The 25,327-nt window shown below is 36.4% G+C and overlaps 1 protein-coding gene across 1 annotated transcript in view; it reads left to right on the forward strand.

The window, feature by feature from the left end:
- Positions 1 to 1,494: 1,494 nt before the first annotated feature.
- osy (ABC transporter oskyddad) overlaps positions 1,495 to 25,327 on the forward strand; it is a 59,727-nt gene continuing 35,894 nt past the window's right edge. The window contains exon 1 of the mRNA XM_034981540.2: positions 1,495 to 1,649. The gene's annotated coding sequence lies outside the window, so the exon portion shown is untranslated. The remainder of the gene's footprint in view (positions 1,650 to 25,327) is intronic.

Consider the following 25,327-nt stretch of genomic DNA (forward strand, 5'->3'; position numbering starts at 1 on the left):
AATGCTCATTCACACAAAAATACGAGAACATTTTAGCGAGCATTCTATCGAGCGTTCTGGCGAGCATTCTAGCGAGCACACGCGACCGTCAAGTCTGACATTTTCATGAAGAATAGACGAGCATTCGCTAGAATGCTCAAAATGTTCGTAGCAATATTTGGCTATATGCTTGGCTTGGCTCGTTGTTCAGTTCGAAAAAAAAAAACGGCGAATGCTCGATGTTCTGTTACAAGTGAATGCTCAAGTTTATCAGAACCTTTAGAGTGTACGTGTTATTACAATCCGGTTTTTGCCCACCTAAGAGTCTCTGTATTGTACTCGGTAATTAGCACGTAACGATACTGAATGGACACATAGGTTGTACATGCTTATGTTGCTGTCCAAGTGAGAAATCATAAACTTTGGAAACTAACCATTAAGACTTGGAAAAAAAAAAGAAAAACATTTACCTAGCTAGCAAAAACAAAGACAGGTGACAGTACAGCTGCGCGATTGCGGGAGAATGACAGCTACACTGTCACGATCGCAATCACCTCTGATGATTGGTTGACGCCCGCTCACCATTTTGCTCCTATAATTGGCTCCGAGTGGCCTACTTACGCAACGTTCGTTAACCTCTAGCGCCAGTCACAAGTTTTATTTGCAATATATCGTGAACTTATACAAAATATAGGATTTTTTAAAATATTTTCCGGGTTTTTTTTGTAGTATCATATCAGTAATAATCAGTAGGGCGATTGCCTAAAACCTGCATTAATCATTATTACAATCTCAATTGTTGTGATTGGTTGAATTTGTGCGATTCTTGTTGCAACAATGCATCGTAGTTAATAGTGAGCGGGCGACAACCAATCATCAGAGGTGATTGCGATCGTGACATTGTAGCTGTCATTCTACCGCAATCGAGCCGCGGTTCTAGGGCTCGATTACGGCAAGATGACAGCAACAGTGTGATGATCGCAATCACCTCTGATTGGCCGACACTGACACACTCTTGGCTATAATGTACCTATTGCTGCAACAAGAATAACAAAAACAACTGTATCGTTATAATATTATATATCAATGCATTTAAAATATTTCAACCGTTTTTGATCGCGGTCAAGCGATAAATAATAATCTTTCATTAAACAACAATATTCATAAAATATAATTCATTACATGCGAGTATGTATTATATTTAGCAATCCCAGACAAGTGGTAAAATATCGAATTCGTTCTCATATCGCAACATGTGAGTATTATAATGTGACGAAACTGTAATAGTAAAAATATACCACCTTTGGTGTAAAGGCCTCGAGAACTTGGGAAATACGCGAAATGAAGTAAATTAGTGGGCACCTATCTTGTTCATCGTAAGTTGATCAACGGATGGAACAGTCAAGGAAAATTCAACTCTATTTCAAGCGAGAAAGATAGTTTTTTGAGTGGTAAGTTGTGAAGGCAATCAGGCTTTAGTCGCAGACGCTTCGCAAGCCTCCAAGTTCAGTGTTAGCGTGCGTCGTGCGCGCGCAAGTCGGCCATATCTTTTCACGTTCGATTTTTGAATTTCGCGCAGTGTTGTGTTCGTGTTTGTTTTTTTTAAAGAAAATAGTTTATGGATTCAGGAATTATAGTGGACCTTTTTTGTGAAACGTCGAGATCTTAAGGTATTTTTTTCTTCTTTATAAAATTAAAAGTTTTCAGTATGTCGCGTTTATTTATTAATTCAATTACATTTTGTAATATTTTTCTAGTTATTTGTTTCGAGATATAATAATTCAAGGTTGAATAGAGATGTAGAGTGTTGATTCATATAATTTTTATTGTGAAATTCCTTGGCGTGCTTAGCTAAGGTTGGAAAGACCTTCAGTGTCATCGGAAGATTACTTTTTGTTCTGTTGAAGGTGCCATTACGCAGTAATACATAGATGGACGAGTAGTTAAAAGGTGCGAGTCTATTGGTCGTGGATCGCAGGTTTAATAAACCAATGTATTTGGAACAAAACTACTTGTCCTGCCCCGGCTTCGATCTGACGGAATTTCTGATTATTCTTTTTTATTGAGGGCCTACCACTTTAGAGAAAACTTACATACAAAATTTCAAGTTTTTTGTCATGTCAATTAGACAGTCATCCCATTCTATCAATAGCAAGACACACCAGTGTGTCAAAGCCAAGTTCTAGTAAGACAAACATTCTAATAAGAACGGCGCGCGGTGTTTATATTTACAACAAGCATTTCATTTCTACCTCCACATAACTGAGAAACTATTAGACTTACACATTTACAATTTTGTACCTACTTACCTTTCATCAAAATCTGTTTAACGGATAGGCCGTGAAAAATTATTAAAAAAATTACTACTTCTTATCATTGACTTATATATTACTTCGTATGGACAGGGCTATTGAACAAACAAAATGGCACCGACTCAGTGTACTTTAGCACCAATGCAACCTCAGTGACGTCTGGATTTCAAACAGGTGTTCATTGGTTTCTAAAGAGGTGGCGCTGATTTATTTGGTTCCAAAACCGTGAAAAATTTTGTTCGCTTGACCACATCTTGTCATTTATATCGATGCTTCTTATTATTACTTCTTAGAAAATTTATACCTACCTTAGATACCTATAGTCAGATTTTTAATTCCGTGGAATTCTGACGTTTCTTAATATTACCAGAGATAAAACAATTCCCACAAAGAAGAAAACTTTAAATATTGTACATAGGTAAATTTAAGTACATAAATCAATTGCCGTATGTATGTAAGATCATCACTTGAGAACAGATCAACCGATTTGGCCGATTTTTTGTTGTTTTCGTAAAGAACAAGCTTTTTGTGAAAGAATTTCTTAAAGAATCCTGAATCATAATCTAAGCGTGTACTTTTAGGCACATCAAGATGATTAAAATTAAAAGGAACTAAAAATAAACTTTGTTCAACATATAAGTCAAGATTACATCCTCAAATCAACCGATCCCATTGCAAGATTGCACCCTATTTTAGTGCGAAGTTATGTCTTAAGGCTTTTTATATTGATAGGGATTTAAAATGTAATTTGGGGTAAAATCGTACTTCAGGTGGTCACACTGTTTTTCATACAAATAACTCCCCTGATGTATAAAAATGACAACGTCAGAATTCCACCGAATTAAAAATCAGAGTATAGTAAATTGTAGTGGGTATGGATTGAAATAAATTGCATCGTGATCGTGATTCACGCTTTGCCAACCGCAAAGTTATGAAATGTCTTCGCGCCGGCCGCCAGCGGCCTTGCCCGAGTTAACGCTAAACTTTGGTTAACCGAAACATGTACCCACTGGCTTACTTCATGATTCAAAACTTTCCGGTTACATAGTCTTAAAACATTATAGAGAAAGAGCTTATAAGAGCTAGACCTTTGTCTTCTATATATATAAAAGGAAAAGGTGACTGACTGATCTATCAACGCACAGCTCAAACCACTGGACGGATCACGCTGATATTCGGCATGCAGATAGCTATTATAACGTAGGCGTCCGCTCAGAAAGAATTTTTCAAAATTCAATCCCTGAAGGGGTAAAATAGGGGTTTGAAGTTTGTATGAAACTGTCAGTTTTGAAGTGTCTATAAAGAAGTTTTGTAGTTAATATTTTTGCAATTAGCAGTATTACATGTTAAAATCTCATAGTTAAAGATCAAGCCTAAGGGTGTAAAATAGGGGTTTAAAATTTGTGTAGTCCACGCGGACGAAGTCGCTGGCATAAGCTAGTTGTTTTATAAAAGCTGAAAGTTTCTCTGCGCATTGTCCCCAACACGGAGCTGAGGAACGATCGGCGACTCTGAAGTCTGGATTATGGTAGATTTGACAGATAACACGTTACAAATACGTATAAAATCTTTCGTCGAAGTATATCAAGTCTATTTTTTACATTTTCTTCGGAATGGTAGTAGAAACCACGTCATGCATTGCCAGACACTTAAGTATCGTGGCAACTCTGCCAGACACACAAGACATATTAAAGTTTAAGGGTGTCTGACAGTGGGTTGCCACGATACAAAGTATCTGGCAATGCATGGCATGACTTCTAATACTATTCCGAAGAAAAACAATCAGGCTTTAAAATATCATACTTCGACGAAAGATTTTATACGTATACCTACCTACGTACTTTAAGCTTTTTGATTTGTATGTATTTTGATTTGATAATAATAAAAAAAACGTAATGTAAAAACGTAACTGTATATGGCATATGGCTATAATTGATGAACAGATCACAAACAATTCCAGTACTACTGTACTGGAATTGTTTGTGATCTGTTTTTATTGTTTGTGAATGTTGTTTCAATTTATCGTTGGCATATCTAATAAAATAAAATAAAAATAAAAATAAATACGTTTTTGTTACCGAAAGCCGATGTAACGGGAAAATGGGAATATGGATGATGAGTACTAGTCAAATCAGCGACTTTTATCAAACGTCAAAACTTGTAAAAATACGTAGGTAAATGTGACGTCATAAATGTTTGACGTAATTTGAGGTATTTTTTTGTCACACCGATAATTTAAAATGGCTAGCAACCTTAAAACTAACAGCGGACGCGGATTTTACGAATTTTGGAAGACCCTCTATTTAATTAATAAGAAATAATTTATTTTTCACATAGTCATCATCCCAATTACCCTATAGGTTTCGATTTGTTTGACAGGTCTTGACAGATATGACAGACAGATAGACAACGAAGTGATCATAAGAGTTCCATTTTTTCTCTGGAGATACGGAACCCTAAAAATATTAGAATCGCGCCAGATAAGCGCCTCAAGCGAAGTCTATTTTACGTAAATAAATTACGAGTGGGTAGGTATGCCATTTTAAAACCAGAATTGTCATAGCAAATAATAACCGGTACACATATTTAAAAACTTGTCTTACTTATTTATATCGTCATACTGTAACTTGTGGTTAAACGCCGGCCTTCTATTTGAGGGGTCCAGGGTTTGATCCCGGGCATCAACGGTGGAGGAAAACCTCCTAAGGGCGTTTGTGCACCCATCCGTGATTTTACGGATCCGTGAAAAAAATACGAATTGAATGTACGTATTGTATGACGGCCACTTCGAAGAATTACGGATACGAACGTGCACGTGTACGTTTGTGCACTCATCCGTGATTTAACGGATCCGTGAAAAAAATACGAATCAAATGTACCTACGTATTTGTATGACGGCCACTTCGAAGAATTACGTATACGAACCGAATACAGATTAGTGCACAAACGGCCTAAGGAGCCTGCATGCTTGAGAGTTTCACAACTTCTACATACAACAACAGTACCTACCTACCTAGTAACAAAATATTTTTATCAATCACCTTAAAATACTATTTAACTAATAAATACATATCATCCCTACCATCCCTATCCATACTAATAATATTATAAATGCAAAAGTGTGTCTATCTGTCCGCTAGCTTTTCACGGCCCAACAGTTTGACCGATTTTGATAAAATTTGGTACAGAGTTAGATTACATCCCGGAGACGGACATAAGCTAATTTTTATCCCCGAAAACCAAAGAGTTTCCACGGGATTCTTAAAGGCCCATCCGTTTAACTGATTTACATGAAATTTGGTACAGAGGTAGCTTGGCGTCCCGGAAATTGATATAAGGCAACTTTTTATCCCTGAAAATCAAAGAGTTCGCACGGGATTTCTGAAAACCTAAATCCACGCGGGCAAGAGTAAAATACTTATATATAAAATATTATAAGAGTAAAATATATATAGAGTTAGGCTCGCGCACCGAGGGTTCCGCACTACAGTCGAATTTTTTCGACATTTTGCACGATAAATCAAAAACTATGATGCATAAAAATAAATAAAAATCTGTTTTAGAATGTACAAGTGAAGACCGTTCTTGTTATAGTTATCTTACAATTAAAATTGAAAACACTAAATAAGTATTATTAGTTTATGACCACAATTTTTTTTGTGTGATGTAACCACAAATTCACGGTTTTCAGATTTTTCCCCTTATGTCTGCTATAATACCTACCTACCGGCCAAATTTCATGATTCTAGATCAACGGGAAGTACCTACCCTGTAGGTTTCTTGACAGACAGACAGACAGACAACAAAGTGATCCTATAAGGGTTCCGTTTGAGGTACGGAACCCTAACAATAAATAACTACAAGAAGTAGTTCCAGGAACTAAATTATTAATTATTAAGACCATTAAGAATAAATTAGGATTCATTTGGAGTAATGAATTATATTCTTTAATTACACCAGATATGGAGATGCTTGCTCGTGTAGAATATTAATATTAATAGGTAGGTAAAAATTCAGATTATTAATTCCGAAATAGGTAGAAAATATTTATTATAGGAGGTATATAAAACACAATGTTTCTACCTATGAAATATGCATGCCCGTTGTAGACTTTGCAACCATCGAACCGATGTGCCCCAAAGCGGTATTATTAGAAAGACAATAATGCGAAGATGTTTTTGTTTTTTTTAATAGTTTTTTAAAATGTTTTTAGCGTAGTAAGCACACGCCAAGTATTCGCTAGTATTCTGAATAAAAATAATAATTAATTTGCCAATGTCAATCAATCAAAGAATAGCTTTTAACGAACAAAAAAACTTAATTATTCTTCTTCTAAATATGCAAGTGATGATCTTGAAACAACAATGGGCACACAATACATTAATCTCTTGATGAATAAAAAAAACTGGCCAAGTGCGAGTCAGGTTCGCGCAATGAGGGTTCCGTACTACAGTCGTATTTTTTCGACATTTTGGAGGATAATTCAAAAATACAATTATCAATTTGTAATTGATAATTGTATAATTACAATTATATTATGATAATTGTAATTATCATAATATAATTACAATTGTAATTATACAATTATCAAATTGTATAATTACAATTATTATAATTATTATAATAATTATAATTATTGTAATTATTAGGTGTGTATTGGGTAATTTTTATTACATAAAAATAAATAAAAATCTGTTTTAGAATGCACAAGTGAAGACCTTTCATAATATGATACCCAACTTGATATAGTTCTCTTACTTCGAAATGGAAAATACTAATTTTTAGTTCATGACCACAATTTAATTTTTTTTTGTGTGATGTAACCACAAATTCACGGTTTTTAGATTTTTTCCCAAATGTCAGCTATAAGACCTACCTATACCTGCCAAATTTCATGATTCTAGACAGACAGACAACAGAACAAAGGGTTCCGTTTTTCCTTTTGAGGTACGGAACCCTAAAAATCATAAAACCCATACAAAAATATAGCAAAAACTACAATAATGTACATTTAAAGGAAAACTACCTACTTGCGTGAAGGCGAACACATACAATTAAATACAACATCAGTTTTGTAATTAACTAGCTTCTTCTGCGCGACTTTGTTCGCGTGGGCTACACAAACTTCAAATCCCTATTTCACCCCCTTAGGGGTTTAATTTTCAAAAATCCTCTCTTAGCGGATGTCTACGTCATAATATGCCAAATTTCAGCCCGATCCGTCCAGTATTTTGAGCTGTGCGTTGATAGATCAGTCAGTCAGTCACCTTTTCCTTTTATATATAATTTAGATAGTAGATGATGTCCGCGATTTCGTCCGCTTGAATAAATATTGTAGGTTTTTAAAAATCCCGTGGGAACTCTTTGATTTTCCAGGACAAAAAGTTTACCTAAAAAAAGCCTATGTCCGTCCCCGGAATGCCAACTATCTCTGTAAACCTTTCGTCAAAATCGGTTAAAAGGATTTATAAAACGAATGATGGGCCGTAGAAACGTAGCAAACTGACAGACAGACACACTCTCGCATTTATATTATGTATTACTTAGTAATTTAGTAAGTATAAATTATTATGGACTAGATGAAACCCGCGATTTCGTCCGCGTGGATTTAGGTTTTTGATCTCGCAGAAACTTTTTAGATTTTCCGGAATTCAAAGCAACCTATTTGCTAATTCAATGTATAAGCTATCTCCGTTCCAAATTTCAGCCATATCCGTCCAGTACTTTTTGTGTGAAATAGTAACAAGCACACACACACACACACTCGACACACACACACACACACACACACACACACACACACACACACACACACACCCATACACATACACACACACACCCATACACATACACAATCCCACACACACATACAAACTTTTTTAATATTTGTTGCTGCTGTAATACCTACTACGACACCTTACACCGTCACCCGCCTACCATTACCATTATACGTTATTATAATATAACCTTACGTTCATTAAAAACCGGCCAAGTGCGTGGCGGGCAACGCGCAGTGTAGGGTTCCGTAGTCACAATCCTCGAAAAACAGATAGTGTTTATCTTACAAACGGATCTAGAAATCTAAAAATGAAGTTCCCACACCCACAGTATTTTTAAAAGACCTATTCAACGATACCCCACACTATGAGGTAGACGAAAAAAAAATCATCCCTACTTTTCATGTAGGGGAGCTACCCTAAAAAAAATATTTTTCAAAATTTTATTTCACCACTTTGTCGGCGTGGATTAATATTTATACTCATGCCAAATTACAGATTTCTAGCACTAATATTCTCTGAGATTAACCGACGACGGACGGACGGACAGACGGACGGTCATAGCGAAACTATAAGGGTTCCTTGTTTACTACGAAACCCTAAAAAACGGGTAGGTATACATTTCTTATACAGAAAATTCAAGAACAAAGATGTAAAATTTTCCGTTCCATTTAAGGATTCGCTTAAATGAAATAATTGGTATCGATAAATGCGGGAAATTCCTTACAAAAGCTCTCTTTGTTTGGTTCCGCGTAGATTTACGTCCATTCTGACGTCATTGAACCAGTTGCGACCTCATAATATCAAAGACTCGAGACCTCTTAGGCCGGCCGCAAATTATTATCCGACTGTTTTATTTAGCTCACCCTATTCTCGGTTCCCAGGTCGTACCTACTTGTACGTTATCTTTGGTTAGTTACGCTTTGAGTCAAATTTTAAGTATGATGACATAGAGATAGCTCATTGAAATTTATAGGGTTACTAGATGATAAAATAAGCAAGTTTTTAAAAAAGGTTTGGGCAAAATTTTTTTAGTGACTTTTTTTAATCACCTTCGAAAAACTTATGTAGGTTTTAAATTTTTATTAACTATGGGATTCAACTTTTTTTTATGACTTAACGGTATCAGATATTATGACCACAATTTTCTTTTGTATGTAAGACATACTATTCACCTAGCTAATAAAAAAAATCATGCACATATCTCAATAATTGAGGCCTCTGTGACGAATAATCTCTTGCAAAAAAATACGAAAAAAAAATCATAACGCAAAATCGCGGAATATACATGGGGGTGATTCAGGTAGCCCTAGTGTTGTTCTACCTCTGGACAACCGCTTGACACTATTTCTTGGGACACCCTGTATATTGAGATTAACTATATGTATGTATAATAATATGAGTTTAATACTCAATCAGACTTTATAGACGTGGTCTACAAATTAATATCTGTGTCTGTGGTTTTCCAGATTCCTGTTAAATTGTGTAAATTCAAAGTTTGTATAGGCTCTAAGATTTACATACAATATTTGAGCCCGTGTCACTTTTACATAGTTTTGTTTCTAAAACGTGTCTATGTCAGAATCGTGCGTCAGAAATTCTGACGGAAATTTTTTGATCATAATATTATGCGGCCGGCCTTAATCCACCTTAGAATCTTATAATATTACAAGTAAATTAATTTAAACTCTTTTTTACGTTATAATAAAGTATAATTTAGCTTCCTTATTTTCCTCTTCAGTAATATTCCATTTTCAAACCGGTTATTTTTATTTCTTGTTTTTTTATTAGCATCAGCTGTCAAAACTTATTGAAGCATTCTTTCATCGCATTTTTTTAATTTACATGCATTTGCATGGATCTTTTTACGTAAATAGATGCCTGTTTAATGCGCCCCATACAAACGGATTTTTTTATGACATAAATGAATAAATAAAATCTTTTCATTCAGAGCAACTATGGCTCAATTTGTTAGTAAACAGACTCACTTAAAAACTAATGTTAGTAACTACTACTATAATAATTGTGGCAAAAAGACAGTTTAATTTATAAATGTGGCCTCACCAACACTTGAACAAAGTGTTCAAGCATTGGTGAGTCCATCTTGCTCGCAAACATGTTCAGGATGCGGTTGGTACTTGAGCGCAGCCTTGTCAGCAGTGTTACAGTCAGTCAGTTGTGTACATAGGTTGTCAGTATGCCAGTTGTATACATAATTTGTTAAGCAATATCAAACTCGAGGATTTTTTTTAGATATGCTCTAAAAACTAATATCTGTTTCTAGTCAACGTTTCTCGGATTTCTATACAAATATGTAGTATTAAAGTTACATGGGCTCAAAAATTTGTTCAGAATATTATGAGTTACTAGAGCGTGTCTACAAAATTTCATTGGGTTTGATTGTTTATCAAATAATCTTTAAACTTAGGTACTAGTAGTTTGTATGGGGCGCACAAGAAGGACACTCCTCTTAATAGACTACCGCGTAAGGGCGGTTTCAGACTAGCATTATTTCTGCACGTTTTACGCTGGTTTTCGTATTCGCGCTTACATAAATATAAATCTTACAAAAATATAGATGCGCTTGTATAAATCCAAAATTCCGGCGTGTCCACTCGAAACAGTGTAGATTCTGATGAATTAATTCATTCATTCAATAATAAAAAGAATACCCGGTTGAGTTTGTTGTGGGCTCTTCTCAGATCTGGGCGCGTTTGGAACCCTCGTAGCTTTAGTTTTAAGTTTACGTAATTAATTATCATCATTGTATGGCAAATTTAGCAAGTGACCATCAGACAGTGTACCTATCTACTATTAGTATTTAATACCCAATTTGAATATAATATGATTTGACTTTGACATTGATGATCAACCTATCGCCGACCCACTACCGACCATGGTCGGTTGTGGCAAGAGAATGAGAAGAGTCCGAGAGGGAATGAGATGAGCGTATACACGCGTACAATGACGAATTTACATGCGCAAAATAAAAACGCTAATCTGACCCAACTCTTATCATGGTTGTTTTCATTCTTGCTTATTTTTTATATAACGACATTCCTCCACAGTCTAAAGCCGGCTCCACACATTGGCCCCAACGCTGGCACCAACACTGTTCGCCGATTTTGCTAATGTTGGGGCCAATGCTAATTTCCCGATCATGGTGCCAGCGTTGCGGCCAAACGTATGGAGCCGGCGTAAACAAAACAAAATCAGGAGGCATTCTGGAGAGCGTTGACCGCAGACATAGTCTTTTGACCTCTTTGGAGGACCCACTCGACTGTAAGTAGGTATATTATATTGTATTGATCCTATTAAAAAAAAAATAATGATGAAAAAAGATCATGACTCCAATGGGATGCACACATAAAAAAAAAATACGTCGATGACCTGGTAGGCACTGTTTATACAGAAATGGCGAGTGACAGAAATTTGGGGGGGGGGATGCTTGTCCACGACAGTTAGGGAACTACGTCGAGGAGTCGACTTGACTGGCAGGCGTCTAATGTCAGTAGACACATTTGACGCAGGTAGCCCTATAATATAATTAACCCTATTTTTACACTACGAACCTATATTTATTAAAGTTAACGAAGCAATATCAGAACAACATTACACAAGCACATTATATCACGTTTTGGCACATCATTCATGAGGCTGCATTTCTCAACCTTTGTGACTAGACATAATATTATAGTTTCCTAACAAAGCAGGAAAATTAACGCTTAGGGCCTTGACACACACACCGCGCGCCGAAACGCGTTCAACATGGCTCTTAGAAGTTGTAATACAAGGAACTGTGCAGGCGTTCACATTGCATGATGCACGTAGGAGTAGTTCTTAGCGTAGAAGGTTTTTAAAAATCCCGTGAGAACTCTTTGATTTTTCCTAAAGAATAGCCTATGTCACTTTTCAGGTCTTTAACTATACCCATGCAAAAAATCACATCGATCTGTTGCTCCATTGCGTGATGGAAGGACAAACTAACAAATCTATAAACTAACAAAGACACATTTTATAATATGGGTAGTGATACTTAAGTCAGTGCTTGTATTACAAATAGTACACGCGTACTCGCGCGTTATGTATGATTCTATCTTTAGTTTCCCGTTGGTACACACTACACATAGCTCACCGAATTACTTACAGAGTGTAACGGTTGACGTAATAAATAATGCTCGGAGATAGATGAACTGAGCCCTGATAGTCTAGTGGTTAAGACGTCCGTCTCCTATTGAGGAGGTCGGGGGTTCGATCACGCACTTCTAACTTTTCTGAGCTATGTGCGTTTTAAGTAATTAAATATCACTTGCTTTAACGGTAAAGGAAAACGTTGTGAGGAAAGCTGCATGTCTGACAGTTCTCCATAATGTTCTCAAAGGTGTGTGAAGTCTACCAATCCACACATGGCCAGCATGGTAGACTATGGCCAAAACCCTTCTTACTCTGAGAGGAGCCCAGTTCTCTGTAGTGAGCCGGTGATGGGTTGATCATGATGATGATAGTCCGCGACAGGTCGAGATGGCAATCGGGGTATGAGGCGTGGAGACGCTCCCTATACCCGCACGTCACTCACGCTCGCCCGCACCGGCTTACGCGGGGGCTGTGCGGTTGTACGGGGCGTTTTCTCCCCGATTGCCATCTTGATCTATCGCGTACTTACTATACCTACCATCTTCTTAGGCGGGCCCCACAATCTAATAACAAGAAAACAATTAATTATAATGTATTATAAATATTAGATAATTACGATTACCATTTTCGGATTACAAACTAATATCCTCATAATACGAATGGCATAGAATACTAATTAGTTATATTGTCACGTACAAAATAAACACATTGAGAGGTCAGAACGGAGGGCACATAGGTACAGATCGGGTATAACTCCTACCTATTATTATCTATAACCTCGATAGTACCTACCTTTTCTTTGAATAGTACAAAGCATACAAAGCGGCGTTATTAGATACCTATTATCTAAATATATAAAAGGAAAAGGTGACTGACTGATCTATCAACGCACAGCTCAAACTACTAGACGGATCGGGCTGAAATTGTGCATGCAGATAGCTACTATGACGTAGGCATCCACTAAGAAAGGATTTCTGAAAATTCAACCCCCAAGGGGGTGAAATAGGGGTTCGAAATTTGTGTAGTCCACGCGGACGAAGTCGCGAGCATAAGCTAGTTTTAAGTACAAAACAAACTCGCAATCCAAATTTGTTTGTAAGGATATCCTAATTTCTACCTTTTTAATGGGGTTTAAGATAGATTTATAGGTTAGATTCTGAAGTTTGGTGCAAAAGAAAAACGCCTTAACCCAAAAAATAATAATTACGAGCCGAATTGATAACCACCTCCTTTTTGGAAGTCGGTTAAAAATAAAGTGGCGTTATGTCACAGTGTGGCTCAAGGATGATATTTTTCACGTTCAGTCAAACCCTTGTTACACACGCAATATTATGTGGGTGTGACTAAATGGGAAAATAAAATGCCTCTAAGTTCCAATGTGACTCAAGAGGATTTTTTTTTGATTTTTTTTCCTGTTGAGTCACAGTGCAACTCACGCGAGTGTGACTCGACGGGAACAATCCTTCAAATTGGAGAGAAAATAGCGTACATAATATACGAGGTCAAATAGATATACCTATATTTTGAAGTCGGTCAATTGCATCCGGAAAAGTACATGGGATAATTTTTATCCTGGCAAACCGGAAACCCCGTTGGCTCCCTCGGGTACGGAACCTTGAAAAACCTTGAAAAAATTACTCGACACTGAAAATGACGCCAGTGGCGACATTATCTTCTTCTTCTTCTTCCTTAACTTATCCCTTGCTACGTGGGGTCGGGACAACACGTCTTCTTCTCCAGTGGCGACATTATGAACGGAAAATTTAAACTCTATCGTGGTTTGTTTTTCTACACATTGAATTTTCTAAACAATCAGAGCATACCTAGATAATCTACAGGATGTTATCAATGCCTAGACCTAGACTTGAGTGAGTAAACCAGTAATGTTGCAAAATGTAGGAATGGAGGAAAAATTAAATAATAATTACCTAATGATATTAGAATTAATTGCTTGTATACCCTCAGGTAGGTACTTCCGTTATGTGTAAACTGTGAGGAAAAGTCCTTCCACTTAGTATTTCTGAGGTTATGACCACAGAATTGAAAATATTATGGTTATAGAAATGATAACGTAGGGCTTACCTTAGGCTTAGTTTGACAGCTACAGTGCCAGCGACTTATCTGTTCAGCCCCCCAATTGTGTAAGAATAACCATTTCATGGCTATCGCAATCGTCAGGAAATTCTGCCCTTTGATTGGTTGATTCGCTGTTTACATTTTTTCACAGCCAATCAAAGGGCAGAATTCTAGACGATTGCGAAAGCCATGAAATGGTTATTCTTACACAATTGGGGGGCTGGTGGGAAAAATCGAAACTAGAGCCGCATCAGCCGCCATTTCTAAATCCACGCGGATGAAGTCGCGGGCATCAGTTAGCAATATAATTAGTAAAAAGTGTGTCAAGTTTGTAAATCCACACTTGGCTAGCGTGGTGGTCTGGTGGACTGTGCTCTATACCCACTTTCTAATATAATCCCAGATAATAATAATCATCATCATTATCAACCACCAACCGATAGCCATCCACTGATGGACATAGGTCTCTTAAAGAGACTTCCACACACCACAGTCTTGCGCCGCCTGAATCCAGCGGCTCTCATGTCCCATGGTGCTATTGACCGTTCATCATGACGCGTCGACTAATAATGTTAGCGACGTTGCTTTGCCTACAGTTGAATTTAAAAAAAGAATTACAAGGAGATGTAAAATGGCGGCCAGAAAAGCCGGAGCTATTGATTTGAAGCACGGAAAATTAGAATTTATAATTATGTCTTGAAGAAGTTAATAGTTTAGAACTAAGATTGAAGTTTTATCCATATTTTTATTCCATTTAGACAATGCTTAATAAGCATTGTCTAAATGGAATAAAGTCAGTTCCTATAAGTTGAGATTATTTTTATTAATATGTTGGCACCATCGCTTTGTTTCTTTATTCCTTAGAAGTTAGAGTTTATTATTGTGTGATTAGCAATGGTGCCAACATAATATTTCTTACGCTGCGCCGCACGCGTCAAGTTACGATTAACGGCCAATACCTACAGTGCGACAAGGCTCTCTTGGCACTTTAATGACATTGACAGGAGGGCGCTGTAGGAGAACAAAGGCTTAGAATATTCAAAATTTCAAACAAGAACAAAGGGGACACTTGACGGCAACGTTAGTTCCGATTCTCGCCACGCGCCAAGATAGCATTGTCGCACTGTAGAAAGGTGATCTCGCACCGCAAAGCGCGGCGTTGGAAGATCAAAAATAATACCAACATTTTTTGCTATTTTATGATTTTTATGACGTCAATACTGACGTATTTTCGTGTATTATTGACGTCATATTCGATTGCATTTACTTACTAGAGATACGATTTTAGTTTAGAGAATCAAGGTTTACATCAGATGACTAATCCAACTAGTGCGTCAAAGTGATAATTAATTTATTAGTATACTTAGTAATGTAAAGACAAAAACGGGTTTTTAAAATATTACTACTTATTAAAATTTTAATGGCCATTTAAAACATTTTATTATTACTGGCGTTTACAAGACGGGTCTTAAGGTGACGCAGGACGCTCGACCGAAATTGGCAGCGCACGTGGGTAACATGTTTGCTTTTCACTTGACATTGTATGAGAAAGTTGAGAGGCACGATGATTTTCACCGAAATCAAGCGCGCGAAAAGGGTTCAGGAAAAGTATTTTTGAGAAAAAACTGCTGAATTTATGTTTGCAAAGTAAAATTATTTCAACTAATGAATAAATAAACTACGTCTAATGATAAATTGTTTTAGAATTTTCATATCCCTAATCTTATTTATTTACGCCCAAAGTTGTCATTAATTTAGTGTTAAAAATAGGAATCTTTTGAGCCTCGTAACTTTTAAATCAATACTTTTTTCAATATTTTATATATCAATAAACCTAGATAATGACGAGATAAATCGATATAATTCTTAGTTTTGTGTGTACAATATCGAATATTGTTGTAATTTCCCTCCTACGTTTGTATGAAGAAAGCACCGAACTGAGTCCCCTTAATAATTAATTTGGCTCTTTAACGATGGTCTGCCTGTCACCCGTTCCATACAAACTTATAGTAGGTACTTAGGCTGAGATCTATAGAGTGCACCAAAGTAGTTGCAAAGATTACCTCCTACAAACAAACTTAACGACATTACCTCTTTATAAGTATAAGATTATAATAATAATAATGTATGTAATGTTTATGTAGGTTTATTTATTTTTATGTATGTAAGTTTATTATAACTCTTTTGGCTTTTATATGTATCTATTTTGTATACGGGCGTGAGAGCAAATAATAAATTGAGAATAATAATAATGTTATTTATTTCAGGTAAATTGTACCGATATTATTACAGAGGTCAAATATAAAATAAAATTAAAATTTAGATTCTAAGGTAAAAAATCAATATTTGTATAGATTATAAAATAAAATAAAATCCTATTACAATGTACAGGATTACTTAAATGATAAGCAAGTTTGGGAATGAGTTGCTTAACGGCTATGTGATAGTTCTAATAAGTTTAAACAATTTTGTAAAGTGGTGATAATCACTGTTGTGGTGGGATCACTTTGTTGTCTGTCTGTCTGTCAAGAAACCTACAGGGTACTTCCCGTTGACCTAGAATCATGAAATTTGGTAGGTAGGTGGGTCTTATAGCTGGGATTAGGGGAAAAATCTGAACACCGTGAATTTGTCGTTACATTACACAAAAAAAATTAAATTGTGGTCATAAACTAATAATTAGTATTTTCAATTTTCTAAGTAAGATAACTATATCAAGTGGGGTATCATATGAAAGGTCTTCATCTGTATATTCTAAAACAGATTTTTATTTATTTTTATGCATTATAGTTTTTGAATTATCGTGCAAAATGTCGAAAAAATACGACTGTATTACGGAACCCTCATTGCGCCGTGCCCGAGCCTGACTTGCACTTGGCCGGGTTTTTTTTAAAGATCTTTGTCTAGTATATTTGGTTCATTAACTAATGTCGTAATTTGAAAAAGGATTTCCACTAGGTATTGCACAATTTTGTGTTGCGACACCCCGTGCTTAACGACCGACAAGAAATATTGGTCAGACATTATGACTCAGCACATTTTAGTAACTGATCGTCATGAGAACTTAGGAAACATCTTAATGATTAAAAAATATAGGTAGGACTACCCATCCATACTAATCCATACTAATATTATAAATGCGAAAGTGTGTATGTCTGTCTGTCTGTCCATCTGTCTGTCTGCTAGCTTTTCGCAGTCCAACAGTTCAACCAATTTTGACAAAATTTTGTACAGAGATAGCTTGCATCCCGGGGAAGGACATAGGCTAATTTTTTATCCCGGAAAATCAAAGAGACCCCACGGGATTTAAAAAAATTAAATCCACGTGAACGAAGTCGCGGGTATCATCTAGTGTTATATATAAATGCGAAAGTGTATATCTGTCTGTCTGTCTGCTAGCTTTTTACGGCCCGTCCGTTCAACCGATTTTTAATGAACTTTGGTACAGATAGATAGCTAGCATCCCGGGGAAAGATATAGGCTACTTTTTAACCCGGAAAACTAAAGAGTTCCTACGGAATTTTTAAAAAACTGAATCCACGCGGACGAAGTGAAGCAACGGATCGATGTGATTTTTGCATGGGTCAACGAAAAACCTGGAGACCTGGAGAGTGTACATCCCAGAAAATCAGAGTTTCCATGGGTTGAACCAGAATCCGCTGAACCAGACAAATCTCTATTCTGTATGAAGCAACATGCAGCATGCGATATGTAATCTATATGAAATGCAGAGCTGCTTGTTATCGAATAAAAATCCTTTTAAACCTTGATATTATAAGCGGCAAAAAACCGGTCAAGTGCGAGTCGGACTCGGACTTGAATGGATCCGTACCATCGTACAAGAAATAACGGGTTGTAACTGCTTCGTAATTTTGTTTTGATGTTAACTTGTACCAAAAATTCGTGCTTTACGGATTTTTTCCTTTACTTGTGCTATAAGCTATCTGCCCAATTTGATTATTCTAGGCCATCTTTTAGGTTTTAATTCCCTTGACGGGTATTGACAGACACGACAGACAGACAGGCAAACAATGACACTTCATTAGTATCACTATACTATAAGGATTCCTTATGAAGTACGGAACCCTAAAAAGAAATGTGCATTTCTGTAATAAATAATAACTTGTTCGAAATGACCTGGGCTTTACAAAGGTTAAGGTTACGGTATTTATTAACTGTAGGTACTTTTTAGGGTTCCGCACCTCAAAAGGAAAAAAGGATACCTTACTTTATAGGATCAGTTCGTTGTCTGTCTGCCTGTCTGTATTGATGAACAAATAATTAGTGTTTTCAACTTACAAAGTAATGTTAATTTACAGAGTGGGGTATCTCATTAATAAGGGCTTTACCTGTAACTTCTTAAACAGATTTTTATGCATTTATGTTTTTGATTTATCATGCAAAATGTCGAAAAAATATGACTGTAGCACGGAACCCTCGGTGTGCGAGTTGGACTCGCACTTGGCCGGTTTTTTTAACAAGCAATAATAATTGCACATCCACCTTGATAATAATGCGCAATGTTGTTTAAAGCACCATATTCAAAATTTTTCAACAATGGGAAGGCAATTTTTTGTAAATTCACAGACTGCGGACGATGACGGACAGACGGACAGACAGACAACAAAGTGATCCTATAACTGCTGGTACGTACCTACTAACTATGTTCCTTATTGTTTTGTATGGTAGCTTATGACATATGTCGTAGATATTTTTTACATCCGATCGGATGAGTGCGTGATCGCTGTAAGGGTTCCTTTTTTCCTTTTGAGGAACGGTACGGAACCCTAAAAATTGGAAAACCTGACGCAAAAATATCACAAAAAAATATACTCGTCGACTTGAGAACCGCCTCCTTTTTAGTAGAACAAAAAGGGGATTATTTAAAAGTGTACATCAAGGAAGCGGCCTTTAGTAATAATACTTTTGTCTAGAATGGTCTTAATATTTAAATAAATTTAATGGCACTTATTTTCAGTAATAGCCGAGTAAATGAATACAAAACAACTTAACAAGTTATCAAATCTGGTTAGTGGTCGGTGCTAAATTTTGTAATTCAATTTCCTTGGTGCGTCAGCTGTTAAAAATAGCCGGTAAAAAATATACATGTGACGCAAAAATACTTATAACAATATTTATGTATCTTTTAACTTGATATAACGGACGTCATTCTAATACTGGCTTCCCACGGTGCATGTTTCTGCGGATTATCACGCACGGCCGACGACCATGGACAGCCACGCACAGCGCACAAGCACACGAGTAGATATCCCTACAGAGGAGAAGCTCCCCAATACCGTTCAAAATTTTATTACTATTCTTATAGGGTTGTCACCTGTAGCAAGTGAAAAATTTAATTTTAAAAAAAATTATATATACTTTATATAAGTCTCGCAAATTGCTAATGCGCGCGGCCACCATTTTTGTTATATAAATATAAAATAAATAAAAATCTTTTTTATTCAAGTAAACACTCACAAGTGCTTAGTGACGTCATCACTTGACTTACTTCAATTGATCTCTTGGGTACACAAAAAAAGAAATATCCTTATTTTTTATAGATAAACTGAAACATAATGTACAATGGTTAGGCATTTTTGTTTGATCACATCACTTAAATCTAGTAAGTAAATTTTTTCTACAATTTACACGTACCTAACTAATTCGGAAGTAATATTTAAACATTCTACCTAAGTATCAATTACTTAATGCGCACGACCCACCGTTCGCCATCGAACTGGGCGCACACGGAGCGTCCGTGACACGTCTATGTGTGCGTGAGCAGCGCTATGAGTGAGTGTACCTACAGCCAGCCGCTTGTATGAAGCTTACTCTCTGTCCTACTCTGTGGCACAAGGCTCGGACGACGACGACGTGTCTGTGCTACTAGTAGTACACGTCGTCGTAGCACGTCCACCACGTCCGTGCTGCACTGCACTTCTACCACGGACGATATCCCATGGTGCGTCGGTGCGGGCTGGTCCGCGTCCGTCCGCAATATTACGCACCGTGAGAAGCCGGTATAATGCAGCTTAGCCAAAAAGTGATCTGTGTGCTTAGGCTTAGCATTTTACATCTCGTTTAACGTTGATAGAATTCGAGATCGAAACACAATAACCAAGTCCATTCTATAAAACCTCCCTGGTGTAGCGGTAGGCGCTGTGGTCTTGTTAGTGGGAGGTCCCGGGTTTGATTCCCGGCAGGGGTTTGGAATTTTATAATTTCTAAATTTCTGGTCTGGTCTGGTGGGAGGATTCGGCCGTGGCTAGTTACCACCCTATCGGCGAAACCGTGCCGCCTATTGATAGCGTTCCGGTACGATGCCGTGTAGAAACCAATGTACCAACCCGTGAAACCAAACCGTGTAGAATTTTTAGGGTATGGGTTTAATAAAAACTGCCATACCCCTTCCAGGTTAGCACGCATCCATCTTAGATTACAACATCACTTACCACCAGGTGAGATTGCAGTCAAGGGCTTGTATCTAAATAAATAAATAAATCCTAGATTGTCCGAGCATAATAAAATAAACTGGAAATCAAAGCGTGAAGCTCGCTCCTCGGTGCTTGCCCGACTTCATCATACACGTATAAGCAAAAGTTATTTTTTACTTTGTAGTGGTTTTGGAAGTCGGTTTTTATTTTTATTTTTTCTAATATAATATCTAATTTCTATGGATCAAATAGATATTATATTATTATTATGTTATATTGTTGTCTTATAAGTCCCGCAAATTGCTATAGCGCTGGAACCATGTCTCATTAACATCGAAAGACGTCAGCCGAAATAAAAATATACCATCAGCTCGAAACATTAGTCTAGTGCTGACGTCACTAAAATGGCGGCCACGCGCACTAGATAATACCTAGTACATACCTACAAAAAAAGAAGGTTTTTTAAAACCGATTATTATGTTCACTGACCATACACACATATTACATAAAAAAAACATGACCATGACCAACAAGCTTTCATAACACCTATCCAAGGAAGTAGGTAGGTAGGTACAAGTTCAATTTTCGCACATCTTTAGCATATAATTTAGGGTATACCCTTTTAAGTTAAGGTCCCCAAAGTATGCCAAGGTCAATAATCGATTCATTGCCAAATCGATTCTTTATTTATGGTTATTGAAGGTAACGATTATGGACTTTTATGGTATAATTTCCGATTATTCGACATTGACAAGGCACGTAACCGGTTCTTAGGGTTCCGTACTAAGCCTCCGTCCGTCCGTTCGTCCATCTATCTGTCAGTGGGCTGTATCTCGTGAACCGTAATAAATAAAATCGAAATTTTCACAGAATGTGTATTTTACAACAAATAATAAAAAATTGAAAATGTCCGCAATGAAAATTAAAAAGAAAAATACTTCGAGACAAGTGATATTTTTCATACGATGACACACTATATAAACATATCTCACACCCGGCTTTACTCACGTGCTTAGTCGACGTTAGCCCGACTAGTTTCGGACCTATCAGTCCCCGCTATAAAAAAATCACGTCATTTTATTACTACACAGTCCAAGACCCTATTTCTAAAGATTTCAAAAAGAACGGACTTTCAAAAAGTGTAATTTATTACCTATTTTGAATAAACCAATTGATTTGATTTGATTTAATCAAATCAAATCTGTTGTTGTCTGTAGTTTGGGACTGTAACGTACTACTTATTATAACATTCTTAACTATAATAATAAAATATACCTACCTGCGTAGTGCGTATATATAATTTATATTTATAGGAGCGGACTGAATTCCGAAAGGTCATCGGTTCAAATCCCAACCGTTGCACTTTTATCATACACACAGCCCACTCCTAGCACAAGCTTTTCGCTTAATTGGAGAGGAAAGAGGAATATTAGTCAATTAACATAGCTAATATTATTTAAAATAATAATAATAATTGCGTACTTATACGGAGGATGTGGACTTTACCCTATGACATTACTTTTATGATTGAAAAAAAATTAAAAAAAAACCTGCATCAATAACCGCAAACAAAACAAATAAATTTAATACAGAATATAACATTATCTACGGATACAAGAGTTAGTTCTATAATAATATTTTTTGCGGCCAGTGCCAATTAGCCACACAAAGCGTCTACTCATCATTTTTTTTTTTGTGACTCCACATTGGCACCTTATTGGAATGATAAAAAAGCTTGGAAATCAGTTGCTTCAAACTTATGATATAGGTACTTAGTACTTACCTAACAACGTGTACATAGTGTATAAAGTGGTGATAATAAAAAGAATACAAGGCTGAGTTTGTTGTGGGCTCTTCTCAGACCTGCGCGTTTAAAAATTATGACCACTAATGTCATCATATTACAAATGCAAACCAACTATCAAAAAACTTAATTTTTAGGGTTCCGTACCTCAAAAGGAAAAACGGAACCCTTATACTTTGTTGTCTGTCTGTCTGTCTGTCTGTCGGTCTGTCAAGAAACCTACAGGGTACTTCCCATTGACCAAGAATCATGAAATTTGGCAGGTAGGTAGGTCTTATAGCAGACATTAGGGGAAAAATCTGAAAACCGTGAATTTGTGGTTAAATCACAAAAAAAATTAAGTTGTGGTCATAAACTAAAATTAGTATTTTCAATATTTGAAGTAAGATAACTATATCAAGTGGGGTATCATATGAAAGGTCTTCACCTGTACATTCTAAAACAGATTTTTATTTATTTTTATGCATAATAGTTTTTGATTTATCGTGCAAAATGTCGAAAAAATACGACTGCAGTACGGAACCCTCAGTGCGCGAGACTAACTCGCACTTGGCCGGTTTTTATCCATATTTTTGATTTATCGTGCAAAATGACGATAAAAAGTACGACTGTAGTACGGAACGCTCGGTGTGCGAGCCTGACTCGCACTTGGCCGGTTTTCAAGTAGAAAACCGGCCAAGTGCGAGTGCAAACCGCAGTCGAGGTTTTTGGAGAACTTTTTAAATTAGGTACTTGTTTAAGAATAGGTCGAAAGAAAACGTGACAAAACATCGACAAACAACCGCTATCATGATAATCACGCGAATTATGTCCAATCGTGATTGAATGGAAATGTATATAATACCTACTTACTTAGATGCATGCGAGACCTTCGGGGACTCATTGTCATAATAACACACGTTCCTTCCCAAGTAACACAAAACTGCATTATAAGATGTCACATGAGGTCCACATCGGTACTTTAAGCGTTTATGAAAAGTTATTAGAGTCCACCGTCACTGCAAAAGCCTAATATTACGCTTTCGCCTGTATATTGACTTTATTAAGCACCACGAAGGCACCGCTGTAATGCTGCGAGCGTTACTAGCAGGTGCACAGGTCATGTTATTCAGCTATTAGCAATTTTTAGCAGTGTCAGCTATAATAAAGTACATTTGTGGACTCTAACTCAGCTATTTTCTGAATAAAAGGTCACAAGTGTATCTTTCAAATGTTTGCATTTTAACAGAGCACATGTGAGTTATTATAATGCTATTAGTTCTTCTGTGAATTCAATTAACGCTTTATGCTGCATATAGTGGAACTTTCACGGTTTTAATCAGCTGTTATACGCACTCCTATAACTGCACTTATCTAGGTCACATGATCACTTTTGGTGAAACTATATGGTGCTAAATTACAGCAAACTGGTATATAACTATTCACTTGTTACCCTTTGTCCTTAATTGGGCTGAATAATTGTACTCCCGTAGGCATTTAATCAGAGAAAGGGAAACAATGAACCATAACCGCAAGTTAAGTGAGCCATGAAAGAGTGCAAATTTTATAAGACGAGGGTTCCGTATTTTTTTTTAATGCCCAGAGAAATCTCCTTAAAAAAATCGAAGAATGCGTATTCGCATTCTTCGATTTTTTTAAGGAATCATGTAATATTAATTCCTGTGAAAAAATATTGCTTTGTTGGAAAGAGGCTCCAGATACAATTTCTTTAAATATAAACATTGGCGGTAATCTTTGAGAGTTCTAAAAACGAGTTTTGGTCTATACTTTGCTACATTGTATCAGTACTTCGTTCCATTGTTACGTAGTATGTGTAATATTTAGGTGCTATTTAAGAAATATAAACTGCATTTGTGGTTATATTCAGGCTTTAATTTCCATTCATTTTTACATAAACAATAGACAGAACAGAACATAAAAGTTTCATCTACAATAATATTGAAAGTTAATTATTATTAGTAATTAAAAACTCCAAAAAAAAATAGAAAACTCAAAAAAACTGGTTATTGGTATTTTTCTATTGGAGCTTTCTCTTTCTTCCGCTGCAGCAGATTAACATTTACTGGCTGCTCATAGTGCTGAGTAATTGAGGTATTTGTTTCATCCAATTGTACCGACAAGGAGGGCAATTTTTGTTTGATTTTCTATGGCTGTATTGAGTTTATCCAAAATTAAAGCTTGATCATCAGAGTGTTCATGTTCTCCGAGCTAATCACTTGTACCAGCTGCTGCGTCCAGTTGTGAATTACCCTGTGAAATAAAGTTATAATAAGTATTATAAACTAATGACGAATTGGCCCCGCATCTTAAATAGTGTGCACGGCAGACGTGTTGTATCTATTTTATCCACGATTTTTTAATAGGTGCAATAAAATTATAACTTTTATAGACTACGAGTACCTAAAAAGTAGGTAACCGACTTATTATCTCATGTCCAAGCGTTCACCACGGACCCCTAAAAGTTAATCCTTGACAGATTATTCAGCTGTTCATTGGGTAGGGCTTTTTCGTATATGTTACCGACTATCAAGCTCTACGTCGATCTAGGGCTGACTTGTTAGACACAGGAGCTACTCGTATCAGCTTGTTGCTGATTAATATGCCCTTAGCACCTTAATATAGCTCTTAAAGCATTATAACGGTTCACATTGCTTGTCCACCATTTTCCATGTTCTAAACTATAATATTTTATGATATTTACTATTTATTTTTATTTTGTCTGCGAAAATATCTACTGGTTTTGGAAAAGATTTTTAATAATTTATAAGTAAAAAGCTTATCGTCAAATTCAATGTTCCGTAACTAAGAAAT

Source organism: Maniola hyperantus, chromosome 24, assembly GCF_902806685.2.
Source record: "Maniola hyperantus chromosome 24, iAphHyp1.2, whole genome shotgun sequence".
In the NCBI taxonomy this organism is placed as follows: Eukaryota; Metazoa; Arthropoda; class Insecta; order Lepidoptera; family Nymphalidae; genus Maniola; species Maniola hyperantus.